The sequence below is a fragment of the Dipodomys spectabilis genome, unplaced genomic scaffold, assembly GCF_019054845.1.
Source record: "Dipodomys spectabilis isolate Male_0828 unplaced genomic scaffold, ASM1905484v1 ptg000138l, whole genome shotgun sequence".
NCBI lineage: Eukaryota > Metazoa > Chordata > Mammalia > Rodentia > Heteromyidae > Dipodomys > Dipodomys spectabilis.
The window spans coordinates 258941-271912 of record NW_024870815.1 but is presented as its reverse complement, the minus strand read 5'-3'; positions in this window follow the sequence as shown (position 1 = coordinate 271912).

Below are 12972 nucleotides of genomic sequence, written 5' to 3'. Positions count from 1 at the left end.
AGCATATTTAAGGGATTTTATTTTAGTTCACTAATATAACATCTTAAAAGGAAACAAAACTTTTAGAACTAAAAAACATCACAAACAAAATATTTTTAAGACAGCTTTGAAATAATGTTTCATGTGGGTCCTTCAATCTCCATTCTGTTAAAGCTTTGTGTGAGGTAGTTTGTTCTTCACACTGTAGGATAGGATGCCACCAGCCTTTCAATGACAGTAGGGGACACTTGTAACAAATACACATTCAAAAATAGCTGCCACATATTCCTCAGAATGGCATTACCACTTATTGTTTGAAGCCAATGAAGAAAATTTACATAGAAAAGAAAATAACACACATAAATGAGTCTAAGAAATAAAAGTTTGACATTGAGTGCTATGCAGGTTTGTACAATTGGTTTTATTTTTGTTGGTGTTGTTCATTTGTTTTGTTTTGCCGGTCCTACGGCTTGAACTCTGTGCCTCGGCATTGTACCTCAGATTTTTTTTTTTTGCTCAAGGCTACAGCTTTACCACTTGAGCTACAGTCCTTTGTTCTCTGTGATTATTAGAGATAACTCTCAAGGACTTTCCTGTTCAGGTGTCTTCAAAAGGTGATCCTCAAATCTCAGCTTCCAGCCTAGCTAGGATTACAGGCCAATTATATATAAGTATATTAAATGACATATGGTAGATTCAAGTTAGATCTCAAATAATGTAATTATATAGAAAGGCAAAGTCAAATTTCAGCATAATAAAAAACCAGGAAGCAGATACTGAAAATTTTTAAGGTGGGGTCAAAGGGAAAGGATTAGTTTAATAAAGAGAAGAAGAGTAGGAGAATGAAGTCAAGAAGCTAGTGTATGTCCTACAAAGTTAGTAAGTGAGGAAAGTGATGGTTAAAGCGGAGATAAGTGGCAATGTTAAAAGGGGTGACATTGATTAAGTTATATTGTATTCATAAACTGCTTTGTTAAATGGCAAATCTTTTGGAAAACTACTTAAAGATAACCATAAAAAGAAATTAAAAAAAATAAAAGTTTAAATAATTGTTATTCATAGTATCAAACTAATTAGTTCTATGCTACTAGTTTTCTCTGAAAAAAAAATGAATTCTCACTACCAGGTAGTGAGATTATTCTGTGTTTGGTCAACTGGGCTAAAACTATTTTTCCCCAAAGCCTTGCCATTTTAATTATATGCTAGCAATGTCTAAATTAAATATTTTGCAAGAAAGCATTTAGGAGAACAAAAAATTGCAGTAGACACATTAATTTTACACTTTGATGTTCTTTTATATTGTTTCTAAGTGGCCTGTTTTAAAAATAAAATAAAATAAATAAAAAACTTGGGGTAAGAAAATGATAAGTGGAGGGCATCAATTTTCTAGCTCATTTTTAAAAAGCTTCTGTTACTACCACAAAATAACCCTAATCTATTAAAAATCCTAAATTGTAAGGTCTCAGGTAACTGAATTCCCAGTGCAAAGTTAATTATTATGGTTGCAGTACTTCTTAGGATAAGTTTAGAACATTTGTTGCAAAAAAACTAAGGCCCTAAATGGGAATAGTTGCATGTAGAAATATTCTAAAGAAAATAGCAAAAAGGAAAGAGAGAGAGAGTGGGGGAGAGGAAAGGAGGGAGGGAGGAAAGAAAGAAACAAAGAAAAAAAGAAAGAAAGAAAGAAAGAAAGAAAAAAGAAAGAAAGAAAGAAAGAAAGAAAATAGCACCCTTGCAAAAGGTTGATCACCTCCCTCATATGGCTCTTCCCAACAATGCTTCCTGCTCGAGCATCAACCAGACTCCTGTCCAACAAGATTGCCAGAATAATGAAGTGAGAGACATAATAAAGTGTCAGCCATAAAATATGCTACACATACCTGAAAGGAAATTAACCCAAAAGACCATGCGGATAAAAGTCATGTAGAAGAGAAAGATTTATTACAAGTGGAGCTGACAAGGCCAAGTTCTCATGAATGGGGAGAAAAATGGCACCATCTAGCTCCTTGGAGGACCCTTTTATATGGTCAGTGGGGGGGGAGGGGAAGGGGGCTGCAGGTGTTTTACCTAAGGCTGGGGTTGGAAGGTGCCTCACCTGCCTTCTAGGGCAGAGCTTAAGTCTGGGAGGTGGCTTTTGCTGACTTACATCTCCCCACCCCGTTTTTGGTTTAATATGTACAGTAATGGGCAGGGAGCATGGGTGGAGGTCTTTTTCTCTAGAGCTACTTCCTGCTGAGAGGGGGCATGGTAGTCAATGGTGGGGGGGCAGGCAATGTACAGGAAGTTGGCCAAGGTCCTGATGGTTATGGAGATGTTACGTGTCCAGAGAGGGGTCCTCTGGTTCTTTGATGACTGGAGGAAGACTGGGTCCAATCTTTTTTATCCATATAAACAGAGGTCCAGTTGGCTCAGAGGTATATGAAGGCTGGTCAGGCAGGTGATGTTTGTTGTGGCAGAGAAGAATCCAGTGAGGACAGTCCTGAAGTTGCGTGGCTGTGTGAATAGAGAAATTACTGAATAGGGTCCTTCCTACTTAGCAGAAAGCTTGGTGGAATTAGGTGCCTGTGGCAGGTAATTGTTTGAGGTAAACTCTAGGTCCCTGGCATTGATGGTCTGGAGGACAATGGGGAGGGCTTAGGTTTATATTGATCCACACATTTCCAGGGAAAAGTGCACAGGTGCTGAAGGGGAAAGGCTAGCACTGGAGGGGAGAGGGAGGATAAAGGAGAGTCTGAAACCTGAAATAGGGAAGGCGAAGGTCGGCGATAGATAACTTCAAAAGGACTTAATATTAGAGGCTTTTTTGCAACACCCTTAAGAAGAAAAGAGCCAAAGATAAAAACTTTAGCCCATCCATCTAGATGCAGTTCAAGGGACAGTTTGGTCAAAGTTTGCTTAAGAGATCTGTAGGCATATTCCGCATTCCGTAAGGACTGAGGGTGATAGGGAATATGAAAAGACCAGGAGATATTTAGAAATGTGGGCAATAGCTGGGTCATGGAGGAGACAAATTCCATTGTCTATCTGGATGGAAGCAGGCAGGCCAAAGTGGGGAATTATTTCCAGTAAGAGACATTAAGACATAGATAGAAGAGGCTTTCTTCTTGGTAGTAGGAAACATCTCTGTCCATCCTGTAAAGATGTCTACAAGCACCAGCAGGTACTTGTATTTACGTAGTGTTGGCAAATGGGGAAATCAATTTGCCAGTTAACTCCTGGGAGGTAACCTCGAGCCTGATGGGTTGGAAAGGGAGGTGGCAATACATTGGTATTTGGATTTACCCTTTGGCATACTTTGCAGGTCTGTGGCAGCTACAGTGTGTCACCTGGGTTGGAGGGGGAGTCATCTGATCAGTGGCCCCTGCTGTGGACTATGAGGATGGCTGAGGAGAGAAAAGAGGCTTTTAAGAGCTCAGTAATATATGAACCATTTATTTCTGAGGTCCCATTGGTTGTTGACAGGCCTCATTCCTTCCAAATAGCTGTATGAGAAAGGATGTTATGTAAAGCATATTTAGAGCCTGTGTATACCACAAGGGAATGCCCCAAGGCCAGGTGGAAGGCTGGTATTAGAGCAACTAGCTCAGCTTTTTGAGTGGTGGACGGGAAAGGCAGGGGGCTAGTCTCCACAACACCAGAGATTGACACAACAGCATACCCAGGTGCCCATGAGCCTTCCCAGAGAAAGGAGCTGCTCAGTAAACCAGGCAAAATGGGAGTTCTTTAATGCCCCCTCACTAACATGGGCTGAGTGAGCATGAAAGATCTGGCAGCCTGAGGGCAGGGCTTGTAATAAGGCCTGGAGCGTTCTCATAGGATCAGAACCCATACCAGGCTCCTTGATGTAGGCGGTGGGGTTGGCAGACAGAGACCCCAGGCGTGTCTCCATCCTGGATAAATCATTTAGTGTAAATGGCATGTGCACTGTAACTATTCCTTCTGTCCCTGCCACCTCGAGGAAAGGGAGAATGCAGGCTGAGGTAGCATGCTGGGCTGTAGCAAGCTCCTGAGCTTAGGTCTGGGTAAGGAAGCTACTCAATGTTTCTGTAAATTGTGTAAACAACTCCAGGGTATGGCTCAGTTTAGATGGCTAGTTCACAGTGGCCAGGCCAGGCCTGCTTTTGTCCTGTGGTGGATTAGGGAGGCTGATGGAAGGGGAAGGAGGGGTGCTGATGGAAGAGGGGGTTAGATGGAAGAGAGTCTTGGCCTGAGAGAGTGCAAGACAGAAGTGTGCAGGAGCAGGTGACTGCTGCAGGCTGAGGGCAGTCCGCCTTCGGAGGAAGTCCCTCCTCCTCTGGAGGAAGTCCTGCCTCCTCCAGCAGCATGAGGACAGGGTGTTGTCCCATGTTTTGAAATTGGGGCTCTCATCCACAGGATCTGGAAAAGAATCTGGATTATAAACTGGCTGCCGCATGGCCAGGAGGAGTTGGACTGGAAAACCTGAGAACTCGAGAATCGTTTAGGCTGGAGGAAAGAGAGAAAGAGAGAGAAAGAGACAGCATCTACACAGCAGGCCTCCTTTAACCTGCCTGAACGCTTGCAGAAGTTGGAGAAGTCCCTACAGTACCAGGATCCGGTGTCCCAAGAGTGGGCCACGTGGACTGGTTTTCCAGTGAATATTCAGACCAGATCTCGTTACAGAAGTGTATGAGCTCCTGCGGGTCAATACGTGGTTCAAGTTTGAGAGTCTTTAGATTATTTAAGGCACAAGCCAAAGGGGAATCCTGAGGAATATTAGATTGCAGCCCTAAGTGACCTTTTGGAACTAAAAGCTTGCTGTCAAGCGTCCTCAGCAGTGAAGTTTGGTCCGATCAAAAGGGGTTCAACAATGGTCGAAGACCTCCCTTCCACCACTGGGTCCCTCGGCCACCGAAGGCCCTTGAGCTGAAACCTGGATACTTGGCACTAAGATTTTTGCTCGGGGAGTGGGGGGGAGGGGGATGGGGGGTACGGAGGGGGGGGTGCTCTGTAACACCCTCGAAGGCTCCGCAGCCTATTCAGAAATCAGAAATCCAAATTCGAAAAATGTATACACAAGATGCGAAAATGAGGAAATAAGGGTACAGGTTGACCCATTGTGACAATGAGATGTATGTACAATACGCTATGTTGAAAACGAACTTTACAACTTGGTCGGGGGGGGGGGGGGTGGGAAAAGGTGGGGTAGGTGAGGAGGGAAGAGGAAAATCAAAGGAGGAGGTAACTATGCTCCATAGGAAATGAACTCATTACCTTACTCATGTAACTGTAACCCCTCTGCACAGTGTTTTTGCAATATATATATATATATATATATATATATAATATATGAGTAGGGGGGGTTCAGACAGGAGGAAGCCAACCTCCGCAGCCTTTGGGTCTGTTTAGGACCACAGGTTAGGTCCCTGGGTTGCTGGTTGGACACCTCACTGCCCCCCTCCCCCCAACACACACACACACCTTGGGGGGGAGCGAATCCACCAGAACCTATCCCGGGTGTTGGCATCAAATGAAAGGAAATTAACCCAAAAGACCATGTGGACAAAAGTCACATAGAGGAGAAAGATTTATTACCAGTGAACTGACAAGCCAAGTTCTCATGAGGGAGGAGAAAAATGTCTGTCCAGCTCCTCCGAGGACCCTTTTACACAGTTGGGGCTGGAGGTATTGTAGCTGAGGCTGGAGATGGGAGGTGCCTCACCTGCCCTACCAGCAGGCACTGCCATCGAGGCGGAGCTTAGGTCTGGGAGAGGGCGTTTGCTGATTTACAATACCAAAAATAACTCACAGTGTTAATAATTTATATTGTCAGAAATCTGTGAAAATGGAGGATTATTCCGAAGTGTCTAGGACTAAGAAGAAATGCCAGCTTGATTTAAACTCAATAGATGGATATGCATTCACTCAGCGAACTTTCTGTAATCAGTATACTAAATCTGGTAGATGACAATAGGTTTTGCCTTTTGCTTTTGCTTTGCTATTGACCAAATTCTGAGATCTTCAGTAGACACATAAAATGATACAGCTTTCTTTTTTTTAAGTGATAACTAACTTTATTAAAAAAGTAACCACACTGAATTCCTATAATTGAAAGAAACTAAAGGCACCAAAATCTCAATTGCTCAAGGATTGTAATAGAATTTGACCTATTTAAAATTCAAGAAGTTAAACAAATTGTTTTTTTTTTTTTTTTACTTTCTTGTCATGATAGAAAGGTAATCTAAGTTAGATCAGAATGTTAAATTTATGATGTCAGAACTGTCTATTTATCTCTTACACTAATCCTCAGGTAAGTCTAGAATGTACTGCCTTCACTAAGTGCAGAAAGAAAATCTGCATCTGGTATACCTATTTTCTTTAATGAGTTTCCTTGACAATTACACTCTGTTTTATTTATTTATTTATTTTGACAATTACTTTCTCTAGGTTCCTGTGCAACATCCTAGCTTCCAAAATTGAATGCAGAAAACAAGATAGCAGAATGCAGATGTAACCAGTGGAATTTGTTCCCAAGAGTAATGGAAACTATTGGAAAGCTGGGCTGAAGCAGCAATCTAAATGTTCAGTGCTGAAAACAGCCTGGTTGTATAAAAGTTGATCCCTGAAAGCAAATTTGATGGACATTTTATGTAAAAGTTCCTAGGTCTATTGAATGCATTCTGTGTTAACTTACATATACAGTCATAGACACACATTTTTACTGTAAGTCTTTTTTATAAAGAGGCTTAGGCTGAGTAAAGACCCAAAGACCTTGTAAGAATTGAAAATATTATCAAGTGTTGATAAATATTGGCATACAATCACATCACATCTCTAACTCCTTAATTCCCAGAAATTAAATAATTATAAGAAAGACGGAATAAAGATTTCTCAAGAATATATGCGCCATGAACTGTTATGCATATCATGGTGGGCATCTTGTATGCTTGCATCACTTTTAAAACAAAAATTTGGCCTCTTAAATTTTATTGTATTGAATTTTAGTATGTAGTTGTTCAAAAGACTTTCAATTTAACCCATCAGTTTATGAGTACAATGTGACTTGATCAAATTTTGCCTCTTGTTCTTATTTTCCCCGGTGGGGAAACATGATTGAATCATTAAAAACAAAAATCTCAAGAGTAATTATCAATGATAATGAGAGTAAATGTTCCCATGACACAAGTTTTTTGCCAGTCCCTGAGAGATTTTTGTTTTGTTTGTCTGTTTTGTTTTTGCTAAAGACTAAGACAGACCTTGAATAAAAGCTCACAAAGATGGGTGGGTGATTAGGGAGGACAGCTTCTCCATGGTTTGCAACAACCTAGCTGGCTCTGTGTGGGCAAAAGCTGGGAGAGTTTATTAGCATATTTTCCTCTTTCATGCATTTACTTTAGGGAGGAGAACCCTAACTTGCTAGATTTGAAACCACGTTAGTGGTAACCTCCTGCTCTTTTCTCTTTTCCTTCCTTTAGAAAACAAATTATTGTCAGGTACTGGTAGCTCAATCTTATAATTCTAGCTGCTGAGGATTACAGTTGGAAGCAAGCCCAGACAGGAAAGCCCAGGAGACACATTTCCAATTAACCACCAAAAAAAATGTCTGGAAGTGGACCTGTGGCCTAAGTGGTAGAGTGATAGATTTCTGCATCAACTTGTGAGTTTCAATATATATCATCTGATCACACATGTTCAGAAACTGAATTTCCATGTCGTTCTTAGTTCACTGATACATGGAAAGGTGGTGGGTAAAAGCCGGGTAGAACCCACCAAACTCCCTTTCCATCACAAAATATGGATTCACAATTAGTCTGACATTTTAGAAGAACTGCAGAGATGAATGCCACACTCAAACAGTTAAAAATCCCAGAGGAGGAGTTAGGAGCTGGTGGCTCACGCCTGTAATCCTAGTTACTCAGGAGGCTGAGGTCTGAGGATTGCAGTTCAAAGCCAGCCCAGGCAGGAAAGTCTGTGAGACTCATCTCCAATAAACCCCTAGAAAACCAGAAGTGGCTCTGTGGCTCAAGCAGAATACATCTATATATCTATATATCTCTCTATATATATTCTGCTTGAATGATCACTATCATAGTTTGTACAACTCACATGTTTTTCCTGTGTAGAAGACTGGTGTGAATGATGACTAGAAAATTGAGAATATAATCATGTAGTAATTCCAGTTGTGTTTGTGGATACAGATGTGATCTTATTACTGTAAGCAATCATTACCTCCCAAGTTAACTGATGTCAGTATTAGTGATGTTTCCTAGTATCGGACAAGAACAAAAATATTTTTGTGTGGCTCTTGCACAGGGTTATATTAACTGTTTAACATTTTTCCCATACTAGAGTTTTTAATAACCTGGGATTTCTCTTATTTGTGAAAGATATGTTTTGATATATGAGTTTGATTTTATTGAACAAGAACTATTGCTCCAATAGAAAGTCTAGGAAGAAACAGACTCCTGTGTGTAAAACATATTTCTTAAAATTCAGAGGCTCACTCTTTTTATGAAATATTATACATTACTCACATAGGACATACTGAAATTTCTCTTCCAAGTTGAAACACAAGTGGCTTCATCTGATCTCTCCTCCTATTAAATATGTGTGTGTGTGTGTGTGTGTGTAAAATTCTGTGGACTTCATTAGATAGCACATGTATCACACTGGAGTATATTATTCCTACACATTTGCTTAGTATGTTGAAAATCTGCCTGCTTTGAGTGGGTCCAAGACTAATTCTGCAAAACCATACATCTCCCCTGAAAATTCACTCTGTTTATTTAATCATGGGACACAACAGGTCTACTTTTGCCTTAAGTTTCTATGATTGTTAAGAATTCTCTATAGAACATTTTACATGTCAAAGATGATTCACAAAACAGACTTTGGAACTGAGAGGCAAATCTACAATAAATTCTACAGAAAATATCAATTCTTCTTAAGAGGAAAAAAATAAATGTGGTCATTACTTAGTAGGAGATCTGATATTCTCGTCTTTAACTGAACTTTATCTGGTGAAGGTAAATTATCACTAATAAAGTTTATGATGCCAAAAACTTTGTTTGCAAAGTTTTATGAAGGATAAAGACCAAATCGGGAAAAGATTACTTTCTCATTTATTTGAATAAGAGAAATAATATTTGCATGAAAACCCATTGAAATAATTTTCAGATTGTTAGAAAACTTACTGAATTTGTCATAAGAATGAAAAGTGGTGTTTTTGGTGATGTTTTTGTTGTGGTTTCTTGCTTATTTGATTGGTTGGTTTTGGTTACCTGTTTTATAATTTTAGTAATATATCAAATTATCTGAATTACAAAAACGTGTTTCTATATAATAAAAGATTTACTTATTTTCTAGAATATTGTATGGGAATCTACAACTTGGGGGAAATAGTACATGGGGAAATGGAAAGAGTGAGGCATGAGGGGCTAGGACAGATTTTATGTTGACATGGCTCCATGGAAGATGGAAACGGAGGAAATTAAAGATGACAGTATTAATTGGAGATGCTTATTCTTTTGTGTTTGGTTCATATTTCCTTTCTGTATACTTGAAATGCAGTGTTGGGCTTCAGAGATTTTTTTCTATGTTCAAAACTGAAATGCAATATGACAAAAACTCTGTTGAATTGTGGTAGTAGAATCCTCAGTCCTGGGATTACGTCCATCTAGAAGAGGTTGGAGAACTCTGTTGAGTGTGTAAAGCCACACAAAATGTTTTCTGTCTGTTGGTGAAGAAATCCTTGCTAGAAAGTATCAGCATAGCCACACTGTTCTTGAACTTTCCAGCTCCAGAATTCTGAGAACTCAATTTCAATTGTCTGCTCCTGTTCAGTGGCTAGAACCTAACTACCTAACAGACTGAGAGTGTTGGGATCAGGTTTTGAAGCCACCTTGCAAAGAACAAAGTCCCTCAGACTAGCCTCAAAGAAGAGCTACAAGTGGTGATGAGTAGCGTTTATGTTAGCCACTAAGAAGCTTAACATATAAGATAGGTGAACAGCACCTATGCAATAAGTCTGAGTAGAAATGAGAACTTTTTCTGAAATAATATGTCAGATCTTGACATTCAGAGTACTTAGGAGGGGGTAACAATGCTTGACAAGAAATGTGCTCATTACCTTACTCAAGAAACTGTAATCCCTTGGTTCAACATGTTTACAATAAAGTATTTTTTTAAGGAGTACACACTTACAAAGCTGGAGGTCCCAAGATCAAAATCCAGTACTTCAACACACGCACACACACACACACACACACACACACACACACACACACACACACACATAAAAGTCTATTTTTAAAATAACTCATACTATTATGATTAGTATTATAGTATAGAGATAGTATACAGATAGTATTACAGTCTAAGATTTTGTTGATACTTCAAGCAATATTTTATTTCATGAAAGCAAAGTAGTCATAGACAATTTGAGAACAATAAGTAAGCAGAACTTTAATCAATATTTGTGGTAGAGTATCGGTAGTTGCAAACTATAATTTTACATTTTTATGATTTGAAAATGAGTTGGAAATATAATTTCTGAACAAAGAAACTATTGTCTTGGAAATTTAGAAAATATCTTTTTAGTTAATAAGAATTCTAATTATACAATGATTTTCAACACTAATGGATCCTGTATCAGATCCAAGTATTGATTTGAATGTCTTACTTTAATTATTGATATTGCATGGATCCTAGAATTTAGTAAGTTAAGACCTTTTCTTCCCCTCTTTCTCAGTCAAGAGCTTGACATTACTAGTTTAAGAAGTTTGTCAGAGATCAAACCTCTTAATATATGAAAATTGTGGGTATTAGGGGAAGAAGCAACCACTGGTGTTTTTTGCTTACATCCAAATACTACTCTGTTTGCACCTCAGAATATAAAGATGATATTTATCATTTAGGTTATTCAGTTAAGAAGATATTTCTGAAACAATGAGTTTCTTTGGATTATGAATGTTACATTTGTTTGTACTTTATTTTTGCATCCTATACTGTTATATTATTTTCCATTTTATCTATGTGAGACATAATCATGTCATGAAAAAAAAATCTTGGGAAGTGCATCTCTCATATAGTTAATTCATTGCAAAGTCATGCACTTAGGACTGATTAAAACGGAGCAAGTGGTATTATGTAAACAGACAAGTATTATCCTCTGTATGACTGGTGATTTAGTAAACACTTTTCATAATAAGTCAAGAAGATTGTAGAGCTATCACTTCACCATAAGTGAAACAAGAGAATCAATTCTTTGCACAGAAAATGGCTAATGTGGAAATTGGATTTTCTGACAACTCATTGAAGAAACAATCATGAGCAAACACAATAAAATGTAATTTCCTTTATCTTAGATTCTTTCAACTTAGCAGTTAAAGCTAGAGCCTCATATATGCCATTCTATATATTTTATCTTTCCAGCAGATTATTTTATATGTCAAATATCTGAAGTATGGATAATTCATCAGGAAGTTTAGGGGTGAAGAAATCAATGGAACATCACTCAGCAGTTTTTATTTTTTTTCAGCAAACTCATAACTGCCTAATGCTATTTTTTTCAGTTTGTGTGAGCTCATATAACAGCAGGAAAACATAATATAATCAAAACAGCAGGGAGCTTCTCTCTTCAACAAGAATGGATTTACATTTGACCATTATGTAAATGATTCACCATTTTCCTACTTGCCTATTTGAAGAAGTGGCAGAGTAAATTTCCACATACTCTTATGAGAATGTTTTCAAAAACCTTTATATAGTGAAACTCTATTTTTTTCAGTAATATGAAGATAGGTCATTCAAGTATTTTTTTTAACAATAACAACAAATATTTTATCTTCCTTGTATATTTTGTCCAAGCTTTAACTGAAAAGACAAGTTTGTAATATATTTTCTATCTAACTTGAGCTCACAATAACTAGATTGAATGGTGCCCATTAAGTGTTTTTAAAGAAAGTAACTTAAATAACCTCTCTTTTTTATTTTAAATGGAATTATTATAACAAAAAATCAGGTATCTTTAACCGTTTCTGTATTCTGATATACACCCCTAAAACTTCTAGAAATTTATCAAATAGAAAGCAGCCAGACATAGTTTTTGAATTATGTCATTCTAGCTTTTTCTTTGTTCTCTTGTTATAAATAGAGTTAATGTTTTAAGCAGCAAGTATAAAACATGATCGCACTTCCAAAAGAAGTTAGAGTACAATTTAAAACTGATGCTTTTCTATATATTTCATTTAATCATCACCTTAAACCCAATGAACACCATATATTTTTATCCCTAAAATTCAGTTCCATTTATAGCAGGTATACACATAGTCACTCATTCAGTCAGTCCAATTAATAACTGATGGCAGGCAAGTAGTAAAAGTGTTCAAACCATTTATTTTCTTTACTATAGACTCTTGGGGCAGTTTGCTACTGCACAGTTTTCTCAATAGTAAGCAAGTTTCTGTTGTATAGTGTTTTATTTTTTCCCTAAAGTATTGTTCGAATGAGAATCTACGCTTACAACTTTATTCTTCAAAACTGAATACTTCTCCCATCTTTTCATCTATAGGTGTTCCTGTAACCCTTACTTTGTGGTGATAATGCTCAGATTCACAAAAGGTGTTGTTTCTGAAGTCTTTTGTTTTGAATATTTATTTATTTTTTATAATGTTATTGTCAAGGTGATGTACAGAGGAGTTACAGTTACATAAGTAAAGTAGTGAGTACATTTCTTGTCGAACTTGTTATCCTCCTCCATTTAAGTTTTGGTCCTCAAGTATATTTTCAAAGTCGCTATCTCATATAAGCATGTTAGCTTACTACTACAAAACATGTATAGTATAGTCACAAAGGTAAAGGGATTTTCTTGTATATTCTGCACCTGTTCTTTCCTTAAATTTACTTTGTAGTCTTCACATCATGTTTAGCACAACCTCTTCTTAGGCATTAAGGCTTCAATTCCTTTCATCGATGCCCATTTATTCTCACTATATTTGATTAGCTCTACTTTTGCAAGTGCGTTTAGTTATCCTA